The sequence below is a fragment of the Macaca fascicularis genome, chromosome 12 (genome assembly GCF_037993035.2).
Source record: "Macaca fascicularis isolate 582-1 chromosome 12, T2T-MFA8v1.1".
Lineage (NCBI taxonomy): Eukaryota > Metazoa > Chordata > Mammalia > Primates > Cercopithecidae > Macaca > Macaca fascicularis.
The window spans coordinates 34,306,334-34,334,074 of record NC_088386.1 but is presented as its reverse complement, the minus strand read 5'-3'; the positions used below and the strand labels follow the sequence as shown (position 1 = coordinate 34,334,074).

General features: G+C 38.2%; 1 pseudogene; it reads right to left on the bottom strand.

Annotated features, from left to right (window-relative positions):
- Nucleotides 1-24,633: 24,633 nt before the first annotated feature.
- Nucleotides 24,634-27,741, bottom strand: part of LOC102134352 (transcriptional repressor protein YY1 pseudogene) — a 122,899-nt pseudogene continuing 119,791 nt past the window's right edge.

The window sequence follows — 27,741 nt, the reverse complement described above, 5'->3', positions numbered from 1 at the left end:
GCTGGCTTCAGTGACAGAGTTGGCAGGACCTAACCAGGGTCACCTGGTGCAGAACTGAATTTTGAGCACAAACCTTCTAACTCCAAAATTGGGTCTATATTTTATAATTCTTCTGAGTATCTCAGGAAAGGAAAAGGCCATGTTTTTGTTTGCTTGTTTGTTGATTTGTTTCATTATCCGTGCGTTTGTGTGTTTGCCGTAGTCGCAGGCAGGGGAACGCAGAAACTGCTTGCTTCTTGGGAAAGGAGTTGAGAGCCCAGGTTGGGAGCTCAGGGTGGCCTCATAAAAAGAGCCAGAGTTGCAGCCTAAAGCCAAGGTTTAAGGCCTGGTTGAAGGGTTGTTTTAAGAATCAATGAATGTAATGCCAGTGTGCAATAGGAAAAGTGCACTAGAAAGGTAATAGAGATATGCAGGTTTTAGTTACCAAATTTCGATGTCTTTGGGCAAATAATTTAACCTCTAGATCCTGAAGCTGTAAAACAGACTAAAATCACTTATATGTATCATATAAGACCTTTTACATTTGTTATACCAAAGAAATTAATTTTTCTGTATTTTTTTAATCTGTTAAATACTTCATGTGTTTTGAATCAAGTTTAGTTTAATCCAGGTATTGTGCCTCATAAATATTAAGGTCTTGATAAACACTTGTTCAAAAATGAAGTTATCCTTAAATGAATAAATGAAAGATTTCATAAAGTAGGGTATCATTTTGTAATTAATAATGAAATCAACAGGAATCAAATTGATTCCTTATGTTTACCACTGTTTCTTTGTGACTACATCTTATGAGTTTGTCTAAATATAAATACAATATAACCATTCTTCCCTAAATCCAATCAATACTGTTTTTCTCTTGCAATCTTACTTTGAACATCACTGTCTTCTGGGAATAGAACCTGTTTGTGCCATTGGTAAAGGTCAGTGCCTCCCAGACACTGTCTGCTACTGAAAGAGAGGAAATGCATCTTTGTAGCTATCCCTTAAACAACTAACCATAAAGGAGCTTGTCTGGGTAGTAGGCAAATGATAGAATTGCTGAAAGGTTCATCTGATAGGATCTCTAAAATTACCAACCTGATAAGGCCAAAGGTTTGATATCCAAGTACCTTGGTCATTTTGGTTATTGAATTATACTGTCTAAAAATGATTCTAGTCCATTGCTGTGAAATTATCCTAAAAGTAGCTGAACTGAGAAGACTCAACCCCAAAGTGTGGTTATGACAGAACTGTCCACTTGACCGCAATGAGCATCCACCTATCTCATGCTCTAAGGCCCAGCTCCTGGAACCTACTGCCTAAACTCAACAAGCATTCAGAAGAGAGAAACATCACTATCAGGCTATGAAAAATAGTTCTCTGAGTTCAACGTCCTGTTTGAATTGTTGGTAGGCTCCTAGGGAAACCAGGACAGAGTGGCAGCCGGGAGGCCAGGAAGCTAAGCAGCAATACTTGATGGGAACGCTGAGGGGAAGGTAGATAAATTTTAAAGACAATCTTTTCCCATTTTGCATTTTTCCAGGGACTAGTTCAACTCTTTAAATTGGAATATGATTTTTACTGCTGGACAGAAGTTGAGGATAATATCATGGGGGAGAGAGACAAGGTTTGCATACAATTGGTTGAGGCTTAAATTGTGGAGTAAGAGAAAGCAAAACATCTGTTATCTATTTTATTTTGATTTTGATACCTTTTTTAGATATAATCTTTAAACCAATTCTAAATGAGTGCTAGGTGTGGAACACATCATAGATCATGGAGCACATATGTGGAAGTGCCTGACAGTTGAAAAATCCAGACCCTGAAATGAAGCTGACTTTGTTTTTCCTGTAGAATGTCCTTGATGTGTTTCTGAGATCAAGAGCCATAAATGTAGTGTATGTGTGAAAGGTATGTAAAGAAAATTTTAGTATCAGAGCTGGGTCAGCAGGCACTCAACTGAAACCCAACCATTCAGCATTTATGTTACTTACCAGTGACACATGCTTATGAGCTTAATGATATTAAGTGGCTCCATCTAACACAATGGTCCTTTTAGCCAATTTCTTTAAAAACTCATTTGGAAGCAAAAGAGGACTCTCCACTCGATTAGAGACAAAGCAATGCAGTAGTCTCCCCTCATCTTCAGTCTTGCTTTCCATGGTTTCAGTTATCCAAGATAAACTGCAGTCCAAAAATAGGTGAGTACAATAAGATAAGATATTTCGGGAAAGAGAGAGGAAAGAGAGACCATATTCACACAACTTTTATTATACTATATTGTTCTAATTGATTATTAATTATTGTTATTAACTTCTTCTGTGTCTACCATAAATTAAACTTTATCTTAAGTATGTACATATAGAATAAACACAGTATATACAGGGTTGGGTGCTACCTGTGGTTTCAGGCATCCACTGGGGGTCTTGGAACATGTCCCCTGTGGATTGGGAGGGGTTACTGTACTACATCCCCATCCTCAGCTGAGCTAGGAATGGAATGACATGCCTGAAGCAAAGCACCACCCTGGCCCAATGGTCTCAATGGCAAGCAGGGGTCATGCACCACCAGATGCTCTGTGTGACCACATCTACAGGAGGACACATGCCTGAGGAGTTGTGGAGGGAATGGGATGGGCCTGGGAAACACAGGCCTGGAGACTAGAAGGGTGAGGACAAAAGCAGAAAAGAGAGTAGAGAAGAGAGAAAAGGTGGAAGGGGAAGAATTGGAGAGTCAGAGAGGCAGGTGGAGGGGAGCCACTACTACCCAGGAAGAGGGCAAAGCTACCAGAGGGCATCCCACTCCCACAATTGACACGGCTCTCTTATGTTCCTGGTGCCCTCTAATATATAAAAGCCCTCTCTGCTAAACATAAATCATTTATCTGTCAACTCTTCCCCTGACTATTTTAAGGGCCTAATGAAATGAAACATGGTTGAAGAGAAGAGATTCATAATATGGTTATTTTAAGAATACAGAAAACAGCTACACACCCCTCAGTGTTGATGCAGCACTCTACCTTGCCAGTCTCTTTCTGGGTTATATTAAAACAAATACGGTTCCAGGATTCTCTCTATGAGCAACCTAGAATACATAAAGAAAAAAGATACAGTGTTGCCACACCCTAAAGGCCCCAGTAACCTCTACACACCATGGTCTTTCTCAAAGTTTACGCTTATCTTACTTAACTATATTTTCTCCTGAGAAACTTGGAATGTTAAAGAGTTGGAAACGACATCAACTAATCTATATACCTTATTTTATACTAGAAGAAACTGAATCCCAAAGTCATTAAATTAGTCGTTTTAGGTCACACACAGGTTTGATGATGAAAGAGGACACTACCCAACTTTGCCATCATCACTGCAGTATAGAGGACAGTATCTGTACATATGTATATCACTATCTTTAGGTCAGTAAATTACCCATTTCTTCTTATTCACACAAGAAAAGCTTTTTAGAAAACTCTTAATTGTTGTATTTTCTTTTTCTTAATTCATGCTTCTGTAATCTCCTGAGACTGGCTTAGAGAGAATACAGAGCTTACAGACAAGTCTTAGGAGTGTGATTTCTTTAACGTTTATAGTCTTATAATGCAATGGGTATTAAACTGTAATTACCATTATTTTTAGGTAATTTTTAGGTTGATAAAAAAACACATTTTTGTTGAAATATTGTGAAATTTGTGGAAAAATAGATAATTATATTCAAGGTTTTTAACACATTTTCCAGCTCTTACTTGTGGTCATTTATTTATTTTCATCTTTAAAATCTCTTAATCATCTATTTTTTCATAACTTTGACAATATTTCACCAAAGTATATTCCACTTAGTCTTAAATGAGAACCTGAAAGACTAAGTACAAGTTAAAAGACTGGCATTACTATGTCATACTCATGTGAAGAAGAAAGTATAGATATATAGTCATTAGTTGGGGACTGTGAAAAATATAACTTTTCTTAGGTATTGTTTTGTCTTTTCAAACAACTGTAATTCTCAGTCTGGAAAATTTCCACTGATGAAATGTATATTCTGTAAAAGGTTAAAGTGAAGGATAATGTAAAGCATAGGAATTTACTGCCATCTTGTGGAATGTTTGCTGTTACATTCTGAAATACCTTTTTCTTCTTTATTGTCAAGAATGTCATTTTTTAAATGACATTTTATTAATTAAAAAATGATTTGAGAGGTCCCCAAGAACTAACCAGAACTAACACCTATCTATAAAACAAGACATGAGAGGATTCATATGTTCCGCATCAGGGAGATTTTTGATTCGTATAGCTTACTACCCCTTGTTTCCAGTCATTTGCTCATCTACTTTTCCTGTTAAGTGGATTTAGCATTTAATTTAATATATTTTCCTTATCAAGGATTCAGAATGAGAGAAATACAATGTTAGAGTGTTGATTCACACAGAAAAGAGCAAAGAACATATTCTATTCTGGGACATTTAGTCCAGTCCAGGCATCCAGGACAATTGTCAATTACTAACAAAATTTGGTCCTGGGATCAGCATCACCTGGGACATTTTAAGAAATGAAAAGACTTGGACCCCATTCCAGGCCAATGGAATCAAAACTTTCATTTTTTACAAGATCCCCAATTGATTCAGACACACAGTAAAATTGGAATTGTACTAGCATTGGCCACCACATGTCATTCCGTTTACACTTTCATTATAGCAGAATATGCACTCTCTCTCTCACACACACACACATATACACACACACACACATACACACACCCCACAGTTGCTTGGAGGTGTGGGAAAAGCCAAGCATCAAAATGCTTGGATTCAAGTCTATGTTATTGAATTTGTGCATCTGAGTTTAAGCCCCAGAATTTAATTTTTGTGGACCTGACATTTTTCATCTGTATTGTAGAGAAAGGTGTTCCAAGGTGATTCTAATTCCCTTGTCATTCTAAAATTCTTTGATTTCCTATTTATGCATCAGTTGTTCATTTAGTTAATATCCGTGCATCATTTATTCATGCATCAGCAACTTTATTGTTTGTCTCAGTAATTCTGATTGCAGCCCAGTGATTAAGCTTTAAATTCACAGCTGGCAAGCTGGTGTCCCAGCAGACATATTTTGTCTAGTAAGATAGGTATTTAAAATTTTGAAATTATTGCCGGGTGCGGTGGCTCACGCCTGTAATCCCAGCACTTTAGGAGGCCGAGGCGGGCAGATCACTAGATCAGGAGATCAAGACCATCCTGGCCAACATGGTGAAACCCCGTCTCTACTAAAATAAAATAAAATAAATTAGACGGGCGTGGTGGCGCGTGCCTGTAGTCCCTGCTACTCGGGAGGCTGAGAGAGGGGAATCGCTTGAACCCGGGAGGCGGAGGTCACAGTGAGCGGAGATCGCACCACTGCAGTACAGCCTGGGGACAGAGCAAGACTCTGTCTCAAAAAAGAAAAAAAAATTGAAATTATTTACCAACAGTTTAAAAAAATCATTATTTCACATCAACCCTATGGATTTTCTGCTTCTTTTTCAAAATCTTGTCCAAGCTCACACTTCCACATGGAAACAATTACCTATGGCTGAACCCCAGTTTGCCCCAGTTCCCACTCAGCCCTTTTCTTTACATTAATGCCTGGTCCCTGTTGGCCTTGGGGTCAGTAATCTGTCGCTTAAGCAGTGTTCTCAATCAAGACTTTTAGCATGTCCAAAACCTGTAATAGACAGACTAAATGAAAAATTGTATTCCTTTACAAGCTCCAATCTTCAACACTGAATTGTGCATTTCACTGTGGTATGAATATCCTTTTTATGCACCACAGTGCCCTTTTATGACTATTAAGTATTCACAGCATTAGAATGACAATTGGCTTGTCCACACAGTCCCAATTTACTAATTACTTCTCTTAGCCCACTTTTACATGTCCATATGTATAAAAGGGCAAATAACACAGTTCCTTTCCTATTCAAAGATTACCACTTAGCTCATGCTGTAGGAGAGGAAAAAATTTCTATTTTGGAGGGCCTCTGACTGGACTTATGAATTAAACAGATTAGCAAATAAATAAGACAGACTAGCAAGAGAAAGACATACCAGTCTTAGAATTTTACGTGTACCTGGAGTCCCCACAAGAAAGTGAAGCCTCAAAGAAGTGACCAGAGCAGAAAGCTTACATGCCATTTAAACAAAGAAATGAAAGATTTGTGAATAAATGACAAGACATGGGTGTTTGGGCTAGGAACAGTAAGCTGTGGGGTAGTGATTAAGAGATATATTGGGGGAAACTAATGGAAGATAAGGATTATTTTAGTAAGGGTGTTTGTACAGATCCACTTCAGCATTGATTTCCAGTCTCTGCTGATAAGGATGTTCTCTTCCTTGTACAGGAAGGGTACTTTTCTCATAGTAAATTTTATAGCCTGTTTTTTAGATGGAAAAGAGGAGTTCAGAAAGCCCTTCCTGCATCTGCTGTTTCTCAAGTGCCTTCAGCTCAAAACGGTCAGTATGCCACTGTAGTATATTTTTGGGTGGCAAGTCCTGAACTCCTTCAATGCAAACAAGTGGAAGCCATAGCACTCTCTTTTCTAGAGAAAATATAGAAACCTCTGGTCATTGGTAAAGGTTTTTCATGCAACAGATATTTACTGAACAATGTGCAGGATGATAGTATAGCTTTGAACAAGACAGACATAATCTCTAACCTCATAAAGTAGGCAGTCTTACAGGGGAACATACAATTGCATAAGCAATTCTGGTCATCTCTGATGGTACTTATGATAGAGGTTGCCACAGCTTAAAACCCAAAGTGTGAGCTGGTGTAGGAGTTGGAAACGTTTAGGGGATTCTAACATCCTTTAAGCTGAGACCTAAGGAACAATAGCAGCCATTTAGGGAACAAGGTAGGAAGATGGTTCCAGGAAAGAATATCATGTGCAAAGATCAAGGGAGAGAGAGAGAGTGGCAAGGAATGAACTGAAAGATAAACAACGTGGTTGGAATAAAAGAAAGAGGAGGGAGGCTGGTATGAAATGAGCCTGAAGAGACAGGGCAGTTTCTAGACATTGGATATTCCCCTAGGAGCAATGGGAAATCACCAAAAGTGCTTAAGTGAATAGTCATCTTTGAGCATTTAAAATAGCACTTTAAATTAGCATAAATCTAAGAGCTTGGATACTCACAGAAAGTACAGGTATCAAATAGATTAATAAATGCATTACCATCATATCCATGGCGTCTGATATCGTGTTCACTGTGACTGCACCTGTAGTGGGTCCATGGGGCAAGAAGCCTGTTCAGCTTGCACTTTCAAAGATCTCCAGGGCATTTAAAAATAAAGATATGCCTAAACATGGTTATCAAAAAAATGTGTTTTATTTGAGTTGTTTTCATATAACAAATTAATACTTGTAAAACACAAAAGACAGAAGGCATATTATTTGTTCTACACTATATATTTTGCCAAGTTAATGTAAAATATTAATTTGTTGTGTCCTAGAAGCACTGTGGCATGGTAATGAGACATATGTTTCATATTTTACAGCATATTTTTTCTATCCTGTCATGTTTCTCTGTGCTAGTATGTATGACCTCATTTGGGGATAATGCTGAAAGTCTAAATTTGAGCCATGTTGACTGTGAGGGAGGCCCAGTTGAATGGCCTCCTGGCTCCATGGAGAGAAACCCTGGCTATGTGGATGAGGCAGTGTTACAGCCAGCAACGTTTACTCATGGGTGCACAGGAGGTCAAACACATTATCCCTTGACCTGCAGGCTGAAAGCCAGTCTTGTCTGGCTGATCCTGCTGTTCCTAAGCAATCCACAGCTGGGTTACTCATTTAGGATGGCACTTTAGTGTTTTTAAAGGATTCTTTCTGTTTAGCCCACTTATTTCTATCCCACTTAATACAACCTCTAGACACTGCTTGAGCATCCTGCTATATATACTGTGTATATTGGCCCGAGAAGAGTTAAATTATGGGGCAGTGCCTAAACATCAGTGGCTTATAAGCACTGGCTGATGACCTTGTCTTGACAAGTGGTGTGTGTGAGAATGGTTAAGCAGTCAGATATGACATCTAAGGCGCAGTCAGATATGACATCTAAGGCACAGTACAGGTCATAAAACTGTAAATAATACGTTTTGAAAGAACCAGCCCCAACTCATGATTTTTAAAATGAAAATCTTTCATTTTGAAAGACTTCAGCAAAGTCCCATGTAATTCTCATGTGACTTAGTGTGTTAGTGTCAGTGCTGAGACTAGGATACTGTACTCCAGAGGTCCAGGTATCACTTTCTGTGCCATCACTTTCTCTTGTATCTTTTTCTTGTTAAACAAACAAACAAAAAGCAAAGCAAAATGTCCCAGGATTGAACACAATCACCATATCCTAGTAAAGGCTGGCAAATCAGAGCCTGCAGGATAAATCTGGCCCACCATCTGCTTTCATAAATAAAGTTTATTGGAACATAGTCACTCTCATTTTTAAAGAATTGCCTCTGGCTGCTTTCACATAACAATGGCAAGGTTTAGTAGTTAGACAGAGACCTTATGACTCACAAAGCCTAAAATATTTACTATCTGGCTCTTTCCAGAAAAAGTTTGCTGACCCTGATCTAGCGCAAATAAAATTAGTTTGGAAGTATAATTGTGATTTATTTAATTTTCCTTATTTGTCTTATTTTAGGTTACTTTGGAGCACTTTGCAAAATAACAACTGGTGAGAGCAAGCATATTGAATAGGAGAGGATAACGACGCTGGGATTTTAAACCTGCTGTCAATGAGCCACACAGAGTGGATGTTTCACCTGTTATGCACTGAGCATTGATTATACTAAGGTGGGAATAGCTACAACAGCAAAAGTTTCTATCTTAGCACATGTACATAACTACCCCCAAAAGCTACCCTTTTGGTAACTGAGCCTTTACAATGAGCCATGCTGTATTGAACACTTAACAAATATTTCATTGAACATATAGAACTCCTACAAATTGGGGTTTAGTATCTTCATTTCTTATAAGAAAACTACATCTCAGAGTATTCAATTCACTTGCCCAAGTTCACCCAGCAATTAAGTGTCAGAGTCAGGATCCACAGTAGACTGATCCAGCTCTAAGGTCTTGGTTCCTAACCTCCATCACCCCCAAAAGCACACTGTGGCAGTCTGCATCAGCCTCTGCAAACTGCTCAGCCACCACCAGATACGACGGTGCAGTGATGGAAGATTTTTTCTGGTCAAAGGGGAACCCAGAGCATTTCTATTGATGCTTTGCTTGTTCTTCCCACTTTGACCCCAATTTGGGAACGCAGGAAACCAGAACTATGCCAGTGCCTACAGGTTCAGGGAGAAAATAAGAGGAAGTTCCAGAAATCAAGACTACATAAGCCAGCAAAGGTAGGTTCAAGGATTCCTTTCCGGTCCACCTCCAAGGCACTGCAGGCAGCCACACCCCTAATTCAATCAAAGTGTGACCCCGCTGCTTTGGCATTCACTTTAACCAGATTTTTTTATATTAATTTAATATTATTTTATTTTAAGTTCTGGGATACATGTGCAGGACGTGCAGGTTTGTTACATAGGTTAACGTGTGCCATGGAGGCTTGCTGCATCTATCAACCCTTCACCTAGGTATTAAGCCCCGCCACTTCAATCAAATTTTACCTGGCAAGAAGATGGGAATCAGGCAGGCCTGACATGACTGCTCCAGGTGCTGCATGCCCCTCCAGAGGAAGCGCTTCCCCTACAGGTAGAAGGCAGCAGTTACTGGGAAGCAAATTAGCCCTCACGGAATTTCAGTGATTTGCCCCCAAGGACTTAGATCTCTTTCCTCCAGAATATTAAAATTTAGGCAAATTCATAAAATTAAATGATTATTAATAACTTACAAAATATGAAATCTCTCAGAATTAATTTAGACTTGCTCATTTTTAAGAGCCACATACATTTTACCCACTTTTTCCCCCAAAATATTTCATTACTAAATTTCACAGCCACTTTAAAGTACAGCAGTCGCGCTCCTTCTTTCATGCCCTTTAATACCATGTATTACCAGTTTTCATGCCAATTACCTGTCATAAGAGCCTTACCCTTGTCAAATTTGGAAAGGGATGTTTCTTCAACTAGGAAAATATTTTTCTCTGTTTTAGCTCTAGACATCTGAACCAAAAGAAAAAACTATATAGCCTTCAGTGATGAAAAGCATGGTGTGCAAATCGACTCTCTGGGTTCCTGTGGAGAGATTCACATCCCACGTAAATAACTCTTCAGGCCCCCTGGTCAGGACTTCTCAGGCAAAGTCTCCTCCAGGCAGGTAGGAGCTGAGATGAGGCAAAAGCAGCTGTGTGCAGTGTAGCTTCAAAAGGCAAGGAGATAACTAGACAGATCTGCCTCCAGGCAGGTCCTCCGCAAGAGAAAGCTCACCAGGCAGGCAACCGTTCTTGCCTGCCTAGAAAATAAGGCAGAAGCCACGGGGGCTGAAGCTCCTAGTCAGGAAACTTCCTCAGCATGTCCTGGAAGGCAGGTCAGCGTGAGGCAGGCAGGGCCACTGGACATGAAGCTAAACTGTAGAAGCCCACCCTTAGGCTCCTCTCAACATGCTGTCAGTGTAACGATGTTTCTAGAAGAAGAACGATTTCTTCTAATGAAGTACTGATTTAGACTCTGAGGCAATTGCTGACCTATCTTGCTCTGAAAAGATAAAAGGAAGAATGTAATGTGTTTGTTGCTTGGGCAAGGTGTAAATGCAGCTGATAGATCTCTGTGCACGTGCATGTATTGATGAGAGTTTTGTTTGCATGCACAGTTGTATCATCTGTATGTAACCCAGTTAATGATTCTTACCATCTTATCTTGAGTTCACAACCTATGATTTCAGGTGAATTTCTTTTTAGGGAGGACACAGCAATCAAATATGAGAAAGAAAGGACATAGCTTGCAGGATATTTAAAATAACCACAATAATAACAAATTTTATGTTCCTGAATTTCAACAGGTGAAATGGATCAGGGATAGCAGTGATTATAAGAGATCCTAAGTCTGTCTTGTAAACCCTATTTGGAATTGCCCATTGGTTAGCTTATTCTGTGAAGTGAATTTAGAAATTAGGAAGTCTCAAATAAACAGACCATGAAAGAGCTGATTAGATAATTATGACTGACTTAATGCCAATGAGGTAGACACGATAAAGATGGAATCAATGGCCTGGTGCCATGTTGCTCTAAATCTCATGTCTTTAAAACAAATTGGGAAATGTAAATTTGACCACACTAAATGGTGTATTTTACTGGAGCTTTTGCCTACCGGGACGACAGACTTTCCTGAGGCTAATGGAGTCCAAGCCCTCTAAATACTAGTAATGTCCCAAATCTGGACCTACGTACACCTTTGCTAGAAGCAACAACTTTTTCTAAGAGCTTGTCTCTGACTCTCAGTCCAGAAGGAGACTGCTTCTAATAGAGACTACTTGATCCTAGGTAAAGCCCTCGGACAGAGGCTTGGCATTCACTAGATGGTCTCCCTCCTCAGACATATGAGTAAGATGCTCAAACACCCGGGGTGAAATCAAGTATGAGAAGAGAGAAGTATCAAGAGGTCAATAAAGACAGGAATGTTCTTTGTAGCCTAATTGTGCCTAATAGAAATTTCTCCCAATGTATGTAACAAAATATTGTATAAATAAATAATGATCTCTCTCACTCACACACACACACATACATACACAAAACAGATCATCTGGTGTGTAAGCATGAAAATATGAGAAAAGATTACAAAGAGTATGCAGTTCAGACAATTAAAGGCTGAATTATAGAGATGGTAGCACAGAAAAAGGCACTGATTTGAAAGGCATATACACCAAATAACTCCTCTTGCATTATAAGTACATCATTCATTCACCCACCCATCCAAGACATGTTTATTGAGCATAAAGTAACTGTTAGACACATTCTCAGCACTGGAAATATGGTGAACTAGACAGTTAGACAGAATGCACAATCCTAAGGCATATACGTTTTAGTAGAGGAGACATAGGAAAACATATTTATGCATATGCAATAAAAGATCAGATAGCGATAGGACTTTTGAGGTGAAATAAATTCAGCATAAGGGTTAAACAGGAGTATGAAGAGGTGACTTTGGTATATAGAAGCTCTTCTACACTGGGGTTAGGAGGGCCTTTCTGGATGTCACTGTAGAACAAGTCCAGTGAACATCTGGAGAAAGATGGTCCCTTGAAGTAAGAATAATGAGGGCCAGACTCAAAGAGATTGACAAGCTTTGGTTGCGAAGGGAAACAGGAAACAAGCCAGCATGAGCAAAGTAATGTGGTAGAAGCTGAAACAAGACAGATGGGCAGGGGACAGCCCTGTGAGGCTTTGGAGGCCACGGTAAGAAGTTTGGATTTTTAAAATGCATAAACAGAAATCACTGGAGGGTGTAGAGCAAGGCATGGCATGAACTGAGATTTGTCTTTAAAAGATTATTTCATCTCCTGTATTGGAAACAGACTATATCCCAGAAAGCACGGAAACAGAGAGACCAGTTAAGATGCTATTAGAGTGACCCTAGAAGGAGATAGTGATGGATCAAAATAGGGTGACAGTGGAGGAGGGAATGGGAAATAGTCAGATTTGGGTTATGACTTTAACTTCTCAGGACCTGAGAAAACTAATGACCATTATACTTAAAAATTGCTATGCAGGCCGGGCATGGTGGCTCACGCCTGTAATCCCAGCACTTTGGGAGGCCAAGGCAGGCGGATCACGAGGTCAGATCAAGACCATCCTGGCTGACATAGTGAAACCCCGTCTCTACCAAAAATACCAAAAAATTAGCCAGCTGTGGTGGCAGGCACCTGCAGTCCCAGCTACTCGAGAGGTTGAGGCAGGAGAATGGCGTGAACCCAGGAGGCGGAGCTTGCAGTGAGCAGAGATCACGTCACTGCACTCTAGCCTGGGTGACAGAGTGAGACTCCATCTCAAAAACAACAACAACAACAATAATAATAATAATAATAATAATTGCTATGCAGATGACATCAGCACAGGCCTTTATAGCCCATCAATTACCTTGGTGCTTTGAAGTCACATTTTCCCTGGATCTAGGTTCACCAGCTTGTCTGATGGTAGGACAGGGCTTCAGCACACATGCTCCCTTGGAGCATCTGATTCTGTAACCTTGGTGGGGTCTATAAATCTGTTTAACAAGTTATCTAAGAGGCTTTGACAATAGGAAAGTTGGGGAGCACTGACTTAATAACTGAATTTCTTCATGCTCCCTATGCTATAGTTAGCTCCACCTTCCAGTGTAAAATTTAGTCCTCATGTCTGTAGGTACTGGGGATATCACCAAAGTCATTGCTTCCAATTCCAGATGAAGTTCAGAATCACACAATGGCCTTGATAAAAATGCTTTTGGCCAATAGATCAGAAATAGGCACATAGTCTCACTGCTCCTAGATTTCTTCTGCTTCTACTTGCTACCATACTAGTTCAGATTATTAATTGTATTTTTTTAATTCCTTAAGGAACTCTGATACTAAGTCAAACTTCACAGCACCTAGTATTAAAGATGCTTCTCCCTTGCTTAGAAATTTTCCCTGGATCACATTTTTCTATAAATTTCCGATTGTGGGGTTGGCATTCAAGAAACCTGCTATGATTGGGCTCCTGCTTAACTTCATAATGTTCTCCATTCCTAGACCCTTAAGAATCCCCATGTTCTGACCATTTTGTCAATCAACAAGGACCTCACATTTGTAGTTGTCTGTTCATGTCATTCTTTCCTTCTTTCTAGAATTCTGCTTATCAAAATTTTACCCCTTCTTCAAAGACAAGCATGGGCCACTGTACTCTACTACCCATCTGATACGGTTTGGCTCTGTGTCCTCACTCAAATATCATCTTGTAGCTCCCATAATTCCTACGTGTTGTGAGAGAGATCCAGTGGGAGATAATTAAATTATAGGAGTGCGTCTTTCTTATGCTGTTCTCGGATAATGAATAGGTCTCATGAGATCTGATGGTTTATTATTATTATTATTATTATTATTATACTTTAAGTTCTGGGATACATGTGCAGAATGTGCAGGTTTGTTACATAGGCACACACGTGCCATAGTATTTTGCTGCACCCCTCAATTTGTCATCTACATTAGGTATTCCTAATGCTATCCATCCACTAGCCCCTCACCCCTGGACTGGTCCTAGTGTGTGATGTTCCCCTCCCTGTGTCCATGTGTTCTCATTGTTTAACTCCCACTTATGAGTGAGAACACGTGGTGTTTGGTTTTCTGTTCTTGTGTTCGTTTGCTGAGAATGATGGTTTCCAGCTTCATCCATTTCCCTGCAAAGGACATGAACTCATCCTTTTTTATGGCTGCATAGTATTCTGTGGTGTATATGTGCCACATTTGATGGTTCTAAAAATGGGAATTGCCCTGCACAACTCTCTCTTCACCTGTTGCCATCCATGTAAGATGTGGTGTTGAGCCTGTGAGTGCACAGAAGTCAAGAATTGAGGTTTGGAAGCAACCTAGATTTCAGAAGATATATGGAAAAGCATGGATGCCCAGGCAGAAGATTGATGAAGGGGCGAGGTCCTCATGGAGGATCTCTGCTAAGACAGTGCAGAAGGGAAATGTGGGATGGGAGCCTCCACACAGAGTCCCTACTGGGGCACTGCCTAGTGGCACTGTGAGAAGAGGGCCGCCGTCCTCCAGAAACCCAGAATGGTAGATCCACTGATGGCTTGCACTGTGTGCCTGGAAAAGTCACAGACACTCAATGCCAGCCCATGAAAGCAGCTGGGAGGGAGGCTGTCCCTCCAAAGCCACAGGGGCGAAGCTGCCCAAGATGATGGGAACCTACCTCTTGTATCAGTGTGACTTGGATGTGAGACATGGAGTCAAAGGAGATCATTTTTGAGCTTTAAGATTTGACTGTCCCACTGGATTTCGGACTAGTTTTGGGCCTATAGCCCCTTTGTTTTGACCAATTTCTCCCATTTGGAATGGCTGTATTTACCCAATGCCTGTACTCCCTTTGTATCTAGGAAGTAACTAACTTGCTTTTGATTTTACAGACTCATGGGCAAAAGGGTCTTGGATGAGACTTTGGCCTGTGGACTTTTGAGCTAATGCTGAAATGAGTTGAGATTTGGGGGGACTGTTGGGGAGGCATGATTGGTTTTGAAATGTGAAGATATGAGATTTGGGAGGGGCCAGTGGTGAAATGATATGGTTTGACTCTGTGTGCCCACCCAAATCTCATCTTGTAGCTTCCATACCACATGTTGTGAGAGGGACACAGTAAGAAGTGATTGGATTATGGGGCCAGGTCTTTACCATGCTGTTCTCATGACAGTGAGTGGGTCTTACAAAATCTGATGGTTTTAAAAATGGGAGTTGCCCTACACAAGCTCTCTCTTTGCCTACTGCCATCCATGTAAGATGTGACTTGCTCCTCTTTGCCTTCCACCTTGATTGTGAGGCTTCTGCAGTCACATGGAACTGTAAGTCCCATTAAACCTCTTCCTTGTGTAAATTGTCCAGTCTCAGGTACGTCTTTACCAGCAGCATGAAAACAGTCTAATATACAATCTCTAAATTCTTCAGCCAGAAGGGACTCCCCCTTTGTGTCAATCTTAATGAAGTGACCATCTTGGCCACTTCTATGGTTTATAAGGCCCTATATTGTGGCTGTGTGCTTAATTTATATTGCTGATTGATGGTAAGTACTTTTTTTCCACCAGGGTCTACCATGTCTGATATATGTTAATCTGTATTATTCAGTTTCCTTTATATATTTGCATTTGTTTCATTTTCCATGATGTTATCAGAAGCATGAAGGAGCCATCTAAAATGAAAACCCAAAATCTTTTACACGCTTTATGTCACTTACAGAATATATCTCTCCTCCTAAGCCTGGCATGGAATGTGCATGGCAACTTGAATTCTGCCTACCTCTCCAGTCTTATCTCTTTTTACTCATCTCCTTGTATTTGATATTGTAGCAAAATCAAACTGTTTTGTTTCAGTACATGAAAAAGACTGTTATTCGTGCTCCAGCTGTGTGACTTCTTTCATGAAATTTCCTTTACCCTACTTCATCCTGCTAATGCCTTTTCATTCTGCAGTACTCAGTTCAGTGGACACTTCCTCCAGTAAGCCTCCCTCCTCACCAAATTTGTATCTTGTGCCACCAGTTAGAAGATCTCCTTATTTCTCACATAATTTAAGAAGAACCATGCATTGAAATTGCCTTTTTATTAGTTTCCCTGTCAATCAACTGTAAGCTTCTTAAAACCAAGAAATCTGTCCGATTGTATTTTAATTTCCAGTGTCTGCAGATATCTGGCTCTGAGAAATGAATATGTCATTGCGCAAACATGCATTCAAAGTATGACTATAAAAAAATAAACACACTGACAATGTTTCCTGAGTTTGTTTACACCTTTCCTATTGCCCGGGTGATTCTGACGTACCACCAGGGTGAGATTCATGGCCTTAGACCCAATGTAATTGTTACTAAGTAAAAATCAACTGAGCTGTCTGCGCTGTGCAGCACAGACCATCAATTCTAACAAGAAGAAAATACGTCTAACCCTTTGAGTTTAGTCAAAATTAAAATTAAAGATGGAAGCAACTTTGTTAATAGTTTAGAGGTGTGAAATGTTCTAAAACAAAGTTGTCTGGCCTAAATTGTCCCTATGTTCTCCGTAGATGGATGTAACTCACTGAAAAATTAATCTCATTTTTATTTTTTCAGCCTCAACAGGACACAGCTGCACTGATGTTAGTCTCAATTGATGGAGCGAAGAAGCCTCATCTTTATTCAGTGTAAAGCAGCTGCCAAGAGAAATGGCCTTTGAGAGGGGTAATAAGTTCATGAGTATCACCTGTGTCGTGCAAAACAAAATTTGATTTTTTTGAAAGTTTAAATTGATAGGAAATAACATATAAATTAAGTGCTATCTCGTGAGTGAAAAGTTTTGTTGCAGGGTGACGGAGTGCACCATCAAGGTGATGCATTTCAAACATTACCTTCCTGTGACACAAGGGAGTCAAGGACCAAATGGAACAGGGGAAATTATGACCCACTGGCCAGGGTGGATTTGTAACATAGGAATGCCACACCAATATCCTGCATTCCTATTTCACAGAATAAGACTTTGAGCAAATAAAACAAATGCTGAAGCAGAGTTTTTGTCTGTGTATGACTATACTCCACAAAATTAGGCCATGCTGGAAATTCATTATATATTTAGGGAACTATTCTCAAGGGAAAAATATTATTATAGACTAGTAACCTAATAATTGAACATATGTACACACACACACACACACACACACGGTCTTTTGCTCTGCCCTTCCAAAAATGTCTCACCTTTCTTTTATATTTTCAAATTCTCATAAATTTCTCCCTTTCTTTCTATTCTATTTGATTCAAGAGCTTCTTATTTGACTGTTAACAAAACCCTTGTGTTGTATTCCTCAGGAAGCTCATTCTTTCAGCTCTTGTCTGTCAAAGAGGTGGCATATGTTCCATTTAATGGAATTGCTACCAAGGGAAGGTAAAACAGTCTCCAAGAATTACGAAGCCATTCTCCTCAGACTCGTTAAGATTTGACCTTTTGATAAAAGATAGTGTTTACTTAAAGGTGATATTATATGAGAACTTGGGAATGAAATGTTGACTTCTTTCACCTGGAAAAAATGTGCAATAAAAATATAAGCACTGGCAAAGCCCTCAATACATGTATACATGCCAGGGAGTGTTACAAGTAATTGACATGTATCTATTAATTTGCTTTTTGTACCCACCCTTTAAAGTTGTTTTAAAATGCCATTAAAATAAAATAAAACATTTAATGTAGCCTTAAAATTCTGTTAAAAATAAAACAGAGAAATTACAGAGCTGGAACACCCAGCTAATAAGTGAAAGAGCCAGAATTTGGACCCAGAAAATCTGGCTTTGCCGTCCTGATTTCACCTATTAGGTATATTATGTTAAACTTCAGCAAGAGAGATTTTGATTAGGCAATGAAAAGACTCATAGACCTTGGGGAAATGTCCAACTGAGTTGGTAATTTTTCTGATTTAAGGAGTCTAAATATCTGCATATGATTCTCTTTCTGATGTAATTATAATATAGTCCATTCTCTCAGCAGGTAATTATACTGGTTATTTCACTGGGTCCTCTCCACTACATTATGAAAGTAGTAGCACAAGTCACAATATTCTTTTCAGCTCTATCTCTCACTTCAACACTAGTTCTATTTCCAGCATCAGTTCTGGCTGTACGGTTGACTTTCATCACAAACATGTTTAGCTTCGTTAATAAACTCGAGACCTTTTTGTTACCCTTCCCTGGTTCTCTGCACAATACAGGCAAGATATCTATACAAAATTTTGTACTTTTTAGTTATAAAGAAATTCAAAATTTACTTTCTGAGGTATCCAGCGCAAAGTTTTTCAATATTCAATATTACTCTCAATAAGGCTACCATATGCATCAAAAAGGGGAATCCTGAGTTAGATCAATTTAACAGAACTGAGGACAGTGCAAAAGATATTCAACTCAGGGTTAAGTAAATTCTCATTAAAGGTAGTTCATTGATTCATTTTGTATGAGTACCAAAAACTCTTCTACAGAAATCAAAAATTACTCCTTTAACCTTGGTACATTTCCTGTAAATATATGCCTTGGGCACTAGGCAAGAAGGTATGGAAGGATAAGCTCTGGCTTTTCCTACTGGTAATAGAAAAACAGCTCAAAGAGCAGATATTTTGTTTCAGGTCATACTAAATATAATAGATAAATAACATAGAAATGACTAGATAAACATGCATAGCTACACTGTGAGGGGCCCAAATAAATAAGCAACTCAATCAATAAGAGTTTGGTCAGGAAAAGGATCCAAGAGGAAATATGGTAAATGATAAGGCAGTACTAAAGGAGACTGTAGGCCATAGGGGAAAACTGGCCCATGTGGAAGGATGAAATGTCCTTCCCACCGTCATCCCTCATATCACAGAAAAAAAAAAGTCCAGGTGTTGGGACAGAACAATTGATTACAGTGTCATTTGGTATCAGGCTAATAGAGGGACACTTTATTCTGTAACCCATGATCTGGAGGTCATATATTAGAGGAAGATGGTTGGAACAAAGAAGAAAGAAGAGGATTCTAAGGGCTCACCTGTGGAATGATAATGAGGGTCTTCCAACAGGTCAGAGCAATGAGGCCATATCCTCTCATACAGTGCAAATGAGAGCCACAGCGATACAGCACACCACAGAACATGGTTTTGCATGGCCTCTACCTCTTTGCAATTTGAATGTATCACCAGAGAACTTAAGCAAAAATAGGCTTGAATTTATTTGTAATCTTTGTGCATTCACCTCAGTGGGAATAACGGAGAAGTTAATATATAGCATCAAAGAGGAGTAACATCCTGACATCCTCTCCAACTCTGTCCTTGTCACCCCGACAGCAGGTAAATATCCCGTAACTATGAAATACAGAGCAGAGAAGTTTTTGTTGCCTCCCCAGAAAATAATATGAGACACATTTTGTGGTCCAAGGAAACAGTCTCTCATAGGATTTATAATTAAATCTAACTGCCAAAGAAATGTCTGTACTCCCATGTTCACTGAAGCATTATTTACAACAGGCAAGATATGGAATCAAACTAAGTGTCTCCCCATATAAGAATGGATAAAGAGAATGTGGTGTATATGTACACAATAGAACAGTGTTCAGCCTTCAGAAAAGAAGGAAATTCTGTCATTTGCAACAACATGGATAAACCTGGAGGATATTTATGTTAACCACAATAAGCCAGAGACAAAAAGACAAATACCACATAATCTCACCTACATGTGGACTTTTTAAAAGTTGAACTCATAGCAGCAGAGAGTACAGTGGTGTTTACCTGGGGCTGGGTAGGGGATGGGGAGTGAGTGAGAGAGATATTGGTTAAAAAATATAAAATTTCAGTTTGATAGGAGGAATAAGTGGTGATTATAGTTAACAACATTCTTAAAAATAGCTAACAGAGTAGATTTTGGTTTCTACCACAAAAAAAGATACATAATGTGAGATAATACATATGTTAATTAGCTCTTTAGCCAATCCACAATGTTTGCATAATTCAAAATATGTTGTACGTGGTAAAGACATACATTTTTACATTAATTAATTTTATACCATAGTAGTTTTAAAAAGAATTTACAATTGAATCCTTTAATGTTTAAGACTGAGGCAAGAGTAAACAACTGCTGGAACTGCTTTGCTCAGTGTTTCCTAAGTGCACATGGCCTACTTCTCATGCTTCCCAGTCATTTAGTCTCCATTTACTTTTTCACCTCAAGATATTTATTTAATTGGTACATTGGCTTTCATTACCACTTTGAACACTTTTCTCTGACTCTCCATAAGTAATGACATTTACAACTGCAGCAGCTCATTCTTTTCCTGATCTTACTTCCAGAGAAATAATTCAATCTTTTCCTGCCATCAAACAAAGCATGCATCTTGGCAGTTTATGATTATGCACTCTGATCATCATATTGTCAAAAATAAGAAGCAAATCACTACAAAATGTCTCAATGTCTGTGTGGTAGAGTCAGATCTAGCCCCCTTTTTTCAGGGTCTATATTCATTCTTTTTTCAGGTTACACTAGCCATGGAACACAATAAATTCATGGTAGTGTTTTCTAATCCAAAAATCTCTGGCTCATGTCTCATGAGGAGTACAATCACAATGGCATACAGTTCTTCTAGTTTTTATGTGGAAAAATTGGCAACTAGTTTGAGATATCAAACTCAAAATGGTTCATTTGTTCTGAATGAATTTCTCAGAACATATCCCCATCATTGGGCAATGCATGACTGTAGATAACTATTTGTTAAGCCTTTTATGTCAACTCGTTCTCCATTCAAGGTAAGTTCCTTCTTCATTAGATACTGCTATAGGTGAAAATGTAGGGATAAATTCATTATTCAACTGAAATTTTAGGAATCATTAAGCTAGGATCAGACAAGCCTCAATACTGTGACTTTTAAAATTTTATGGACATTCTATGTGCAGGTACAATGTGAACGGCTTCATGTTTTGTAAGCTGACTCTCTCTCAGTTTCAAAGTTTTATGGGCTTCCACTCCTGCAACCTCATAGTCCACTTCAGTCTTTAGTTTTCTTTATACATAATGTCCAGGTTTCCATAAAAAAAAATTACAAGATATGTAAAGAAACAATGAAATGTGTTCTAGGCCAATAATCAAGAGGAAAATCAGTTAATAAAAATAGATATACAGTTCGGATGCCAGAACTATAAAATAAGAACATAGAAATGACTGATAAACTTGTATGGAAATCTATAAAAAATGATAAGTATAATGAGCAAAGCAATTTAAGAGAGATTTGCAAACTATAAAAGAAAACCAAAATAGAATCCTGAAACTAAAAAATAGATACCTGAAATAAAGTATTCACTGAATGTGTTTATAAGCATATTGGACACAAATAAACTTAAAACAGGACAGTAAAAATCACTCAAACTAAAGCACAGACAGAAAACTATTTAAAACAATGATTGAAGTATAACAACAGTAAGTGGTCAAATATATAGTATTGCATTTTAGAAATAATGAAAAAATAGATAAAATAATGAAAGAATATAGAAATAGAATATAGAAAAAGAATAAGAAACAAAAAATGTAGAAATAGAATATAGAAATAGAATGAATAAAAACATTCTAAAATTGATTATGAATGTCAATTCAGAAGTTCAAAAAAGCCAGTAAACACCAAGTATGATAAATTGAAAACACACACACACACACACACACACACCCTAAGAGTATCAAAGTAAAATGGCTTTAAACAAAGATAAAGAAAAAACTCATAAAAATAGCTAAAGAAAAGACAGACTAAAAAGTGAGTGATAATTTCCCATCAGAGACAAGAGAGACAAGAAGATAATACAACAACATCTTAAAGGACCAAAAGAAGAAAATTATCAAATCAGAATTCTAAATACATGAAAACTGGGAGACTATTGCCAACATACATGCAACATTTAAAACATTCTAGGCAGGTTCTTCATGATGAAGGGAAATTACACCAGATAGAAAATTGAATCTACAGGAAGGAATGCAAAATACCACAAAAGCTAAATATATGAAAACATATAAAACATTTTGTTTTTCACAGCTATAAATATTTTTGTTTCTCAAAGCTATAAATACTAAGTACCTATAATATCCTCGGCATTAATTTAGCATTGTATGAATGTGGGGGAAAAAATCAATAAATGGGGGAAATAAATGAGGAAATGGGAAAGGAATAATAAGACATTAACTACTGTTAAATAAAAATTTTTTTTGTCACCCAGGCTGCTTCACCTTCCAGCCACTGTCCATGCCCAGGCCCCGCCCCTCCTCCCTACGAGAAAACGGCACGAACTTTGTCAGTGTCCCCCATAGACTCTCTGGGGCCAGACACTCAGTTTTTGGCCTCTGCTGCAGCCCTCATACTGTTCCAAGAGTGGCAGCGGGAACTGAGAGGCCCCTACTCAAGCCCCGGTCATGATGGAAGTCCCAGCCACAGGGAAGCATGAGCTCAGTGGTCTTGGAACTGCTCACTAAGTCAGTCCTTCCTTAGTCTCAAAGTCAGTAGTGGAGTCACAAAGCCCATGTATTTTGCCATCTAGGCCTTCGCCTGGTCTGTGGACTTACACCTGTGTGCTTGGTTGACAGGTCCAGTGGTTCCTCAGCCCACCACAGATGAGAAGGAGCTATATTGAAGGGCAAAGAGGATCCGTTGTTTGAATTTTCCTGAGAGCCTGGCTTAGTGCTGGGCCTTCTCTTAAACCTCATAACAATGAGGTTAGTACTTTTAGTCCCTGTTTTACAGGGATTAGAATAGACTGTTAAGGGGCAACTGAGAAAGAACAGAGAAGTGACAGCCAGAGGTTGAGAAGGGCCAAAAAACATAAAAGCAGACAGTGATCTGCCACCACTTTGTAACCAGATGGTCCTTATCACAACCCTGGGTCAAAAAGAGAACAATTTGGCCTATAATGTTTATAACGTTAAAAGAAAGCAGAAAGGTGGGTAAATAAAAATCTTGGTGCAAAAAAAAAAAAAAAAAAAAAAAAAAGTCTGCTCTTACCCCTTCTGTTTATCATTATACCAGAGCAACAGATAAGAAAAAAAGGTATGAAGACTGGGAAGGAAGAAGCAAAAACTTTCATTCTTTGCATGTAGTTTGATTACATAGATATTCATAAAATATATATCAAATAGATTATCAGAATTAATAAACAAAATTAAAGAGATCAGAAGCTGAAAAATCCAAAAATTGTTTACAGTTCTATATACTAATTACTTAAAAACTGGAAAATAAACTTTTTAAAAATATCATTTAAAATTGAGCAAAATTTAAACACTATTTGTGATAACATCCTATTGTTATTATAATATTGATAGAAATCTTTAATAATAGAACCTGTATGCTAAAATTACAAGAATATTGAGAGAAATTTAAGAAGACTTAAACAACTGAATTGAAATTCTCAGACAAATTAAGACAAATTAAGAATTTATTTGTCTCCAGGTGGCTATATAAACTCAGAAACAATGCCAGACAAAATCCTACAGAAATGTTTCTACAAAATGACTAGCTGATTAGAATTCATGTTTAGAAATTCAAAAAAACTTCCAGAGTTAACACAATCTGGAAGAAGTTGATGGAGATACAGTAGCTTATTCTAAGACTTATTCTAAAGCTACAATAGTTTTAAAAAGTGGTATAGGCATACGAATAAAAAACAAATCAACCGAATAGAAGATACTCTAGAACTAGAACCACATACATAGGATCAATTGATTTGCAACAAAGCTCCAAGATAATATTCAGGAAAAAAATATTTTTAACAAATGGTGCTAGAACAAGTGTATATTCATATGGGAAAAAAATGAACTTCACCCCCCCTATTTTATACTATACATGAAAATTATATCCCTCCCAAATGGATCAAAAACCTAAATGTAGAAACTAAAAATGTAAATTTTTTAGAAGAAAATATAGGAAATTATCTTCTCTCTAAAAAAATTTTAAATATTTATTCAACAGAAAACACTAACCATATTGATAAATTTCATCAAAATTTAAAATTTTGTGCCTCAAAAGGCAAACCATTTTTTTAGAATAAAACATTCTTAGTACATGTGTACAACAAACAACTTGTATCGAAAATATATAATTTTTAAATCTGCTAAACTTCAATAGTAAAAATAAACAACCAGTTTAAAAATGAGCAAAAGACTTGGACAAATACTTCACCATAAAAATATTCAGATAGGCAATAAACATGTTAAAAGATGCTCAAACTCATTAGTCACTAGAAATACGAAAATTCAAACACCAAAAGAAAACTCCATGCATACTAAAAGAGCTAAAATTTGAGAGTGACAATACGAAGTGCTAGAGCAGAGAAACAGTAAACTAGAGCTCTCCTATGCTTCTGTAGACAATGTAAAACATACAACCACTTTGGGAAATGGTTTACTCTTTTCTTAGAAAGTTAAACATATACTTTCTACATGAGCCAGTAATACTACCCCTAAGAATTTGCTCTGGAGAAATGAAAACTTATGTTCACACAAAGATGTATATATAAATATTTATAGCAACTTTATTCATAACAGTCCCAAACTGGGGACAACTCAAATACCCATCAAGTAGTGAATGGCAAAACAAAACTAGTAAAATAAACAAATAAATACCTATGGATAAATACAATACTATAGCTGTATTTCAAAAGCATTCTGTACAGTAAACAAAACTTGATACAAGGGTACATACTATATAATTATTTTTAGTATTAAAATAGCTATGCATCGCTTTAATAACAAATCATTGTAACTGAGTTCAAAATAAAGGAAAGGAGTTGCTTTATTTAGCTTCCAATTTCTGGGAGACTCAAAAATTGTAAGTGTTCTGGACAATAAAAGAAAATAAGACTGTGCTTACAGATCTTGTTCTGCCATATTCTTTCTTTAGGATGGCTATTTTATTTTGCCCTTTTTGTTACATGGAATGTACACATCAGGTTTTAAAGGTACACCACTTCTGTAACTGAGCATCACTTTCAGTAACTAAACAGGCAAAGAAATTACACTGAACATCAGCATCTGGCAGTATTTTTTGGGAAAAACGTGACTAAAATGAACACTGTTAAAATACATCTAATATTTGATACTACATGACTCCATACAGATATATGATACAATTATACAAAATGTATTAACATCAAAGAATATAACAAAAATTCAGATAGCAAACAAATCCTATCTTTTTTTACAGGAAAATATTTTTGAAGCATGCATGTAACTGCCCATTCTTTTAAAGAAAATCTACTGCAAGCAAAATTATCAACCTCCAGAAAAATCACACATAGCATTACTACGCATATCTTCAAAAAGTGTACAATATGCACACTTGGAAAATACAAAATTAAAAAAATTATAAGCAACAAGTGAGTTTCATACTTGCAAGAATGTAAAAAGAAGTCCCATTTTTAGCACTGTTGTATAAAGAATTGTCTTTTGCATCTAAGAGTTGTCCTCCTTTACAAAAACACACTTTACAAAAACACCATGTCTTTGAAACAAGATTAGAGAGCAAGATAAAGCATCTTTTAAAGCCATTTTAGAATTTATGTGTGTGAAAATTGAAGTCCAGTGAAAAGCATTTCCCACGGTCTTCAAATGTGCACCGAAACAGCTTCTCTCCAGTGTGAACCAGTTGGTGTGGTTTTAGCTTTGAGCTCTCAACAAAAGCTCTTCTACATTCTGTGCAGAAGTGGACTCCATGACAGTGGGTGTGCAGAAGTTTTCTCATGGCAGTTATCCTTGAACATCTTTGTGCAGCCTTGGCGAAGGCCAGCAATTGTTCATGGAGCATCATCTTTTAAATTTTTCTTGGCTTCATTCTGGCGAATTCTGCAGTTGTTTGGGATCTGAGAGGTCAATACCAGGTATTCCTCCAGGAGGAAGTTTCTTTCCTGTCATATACTCTGAATAATCAGAAGGTGAGTTCTCTCCAGTGAACTGTTTCTCAACCACTATTTTATGGTTAATATCTTTTTGTTTTCATCTGAGTACCACATGGTGACAGAGAACTCACCCTCCAGGTTCCTGATTTGCACTCACTTCTGTCCTCACTTCTTGTTGCCCAAGATGGTGCCCCATCCACCCTTGCCAGCCTCCACCATGGTGACCAGGGCCTGCTCGAGGTAGTGGTGGTGGTCGCCGCTGGCCAGCTCTGGCACCAGGATGAGTATCTGGTTCCCCATCCAATTCGTTACCACCCACCACCTCCTGGCATGCCTGCACCAGGATCACATCCTGGTCGTGGTGCACCTGGGTGAGGTTGTCGTGAGGAATGGCTACAGCAGATCCTGGCCAAATGGTGTGGGGGTGGGTGGTGGTGGTGGTGGTGGTGGTGGTGGTGGTGGTGGTGGCTGGCCTGCCTATGGCCACCCCTGCCACTATCTTCATTGTCATTGTCCTCCTCCTCGCCCGCCATCGTGGTCTCAATAGTCTTCACCAGGATGGTGTCCACCTTGATCTAGTGCAGCTCCAGGATCTCAGCCAGCATCTCCGAGCCATCTGTGCCCATGCAGAGGGCGTTGTCCAGTGGCCTGGGCTCCTCCGCTGTGGTGGCAGGCAAGGAGGTGGCCAACTGTGAGGAAGGAAGCTTAATTTTTATAAAGATCTAGAACAGGAAAAGTGAAGTTATGATAATAGTAATCAGACTGTCTCAGAACAGGGGATGTGGTAATTTCCTACAAAGAGGGATGCAAGAGACATTTTGAGATGATGGAAGTACTGTATGTCTTGAATAGGGTGCTAATAATGTGGGTGTACACATTTGTCAAAAGTCATCTAGGGGTTCTCATATTCTGTGCATTTTACTGTGTATAAATTATACTTCAATAAAGTGATTAAAAATTTGAGATAATTAAATAGATCAAGCTATGAGTAGATATTCATCATACAAATAGGCCCCAGGTCAATTCCCCAGATGTGTATACTTAAATTCTTTGGACCTTTTGTCTGGGGTCCTTGTTTTTCTCCAATGCTTTGAAAAGGCAATTTCTCATTCTGAGAGTGAACTAGGGAAAAATGCTCTAATTGATTTGATCAGTAAACCCAAACCTTCCTCTATTTAAAGAGAAACCAATTTGAACATTCTGTAACTGCATGCAGATCCTGCCTTGCTTGAAGGGGTCTGCCTAGTAATGCCATAATACATAACTCTATTTCAAATGGGATTGAGGTTACTGAGGCAGAGCAGAAACATTTGCTATGCTTATTTGCATTAACCAATAGTTGGACTGGCCTTGGGGTTCAAAGCTATTTGTGGAAGGCTCTATGGTCTACTGAGTTGATGAAATGGCATGGCTTTCTGTATACATAGAGATAACTTTTTGATAACTGTGATCACTAACAAATGCTGCTACAGAGAGATTTAGACAAGCATAGTCCTGATTAGAAGGGATTTATAATCTAGCATGGATAATATTGGCATGGTTCAACATGTGGAGGATTTAAAACAGACAGAAAAAGATACTAACCAATACACAAAATGACATATTTTAATTCTCTATGTATCCAAATTCTGAGCCTTGTATGTGGGAGTCATTGGAAAACCCAAACAAAAAATTAACTAAAAAGATTTAATTTCATTACCCTTTTATTCTTGATTTGTATGTACCTAG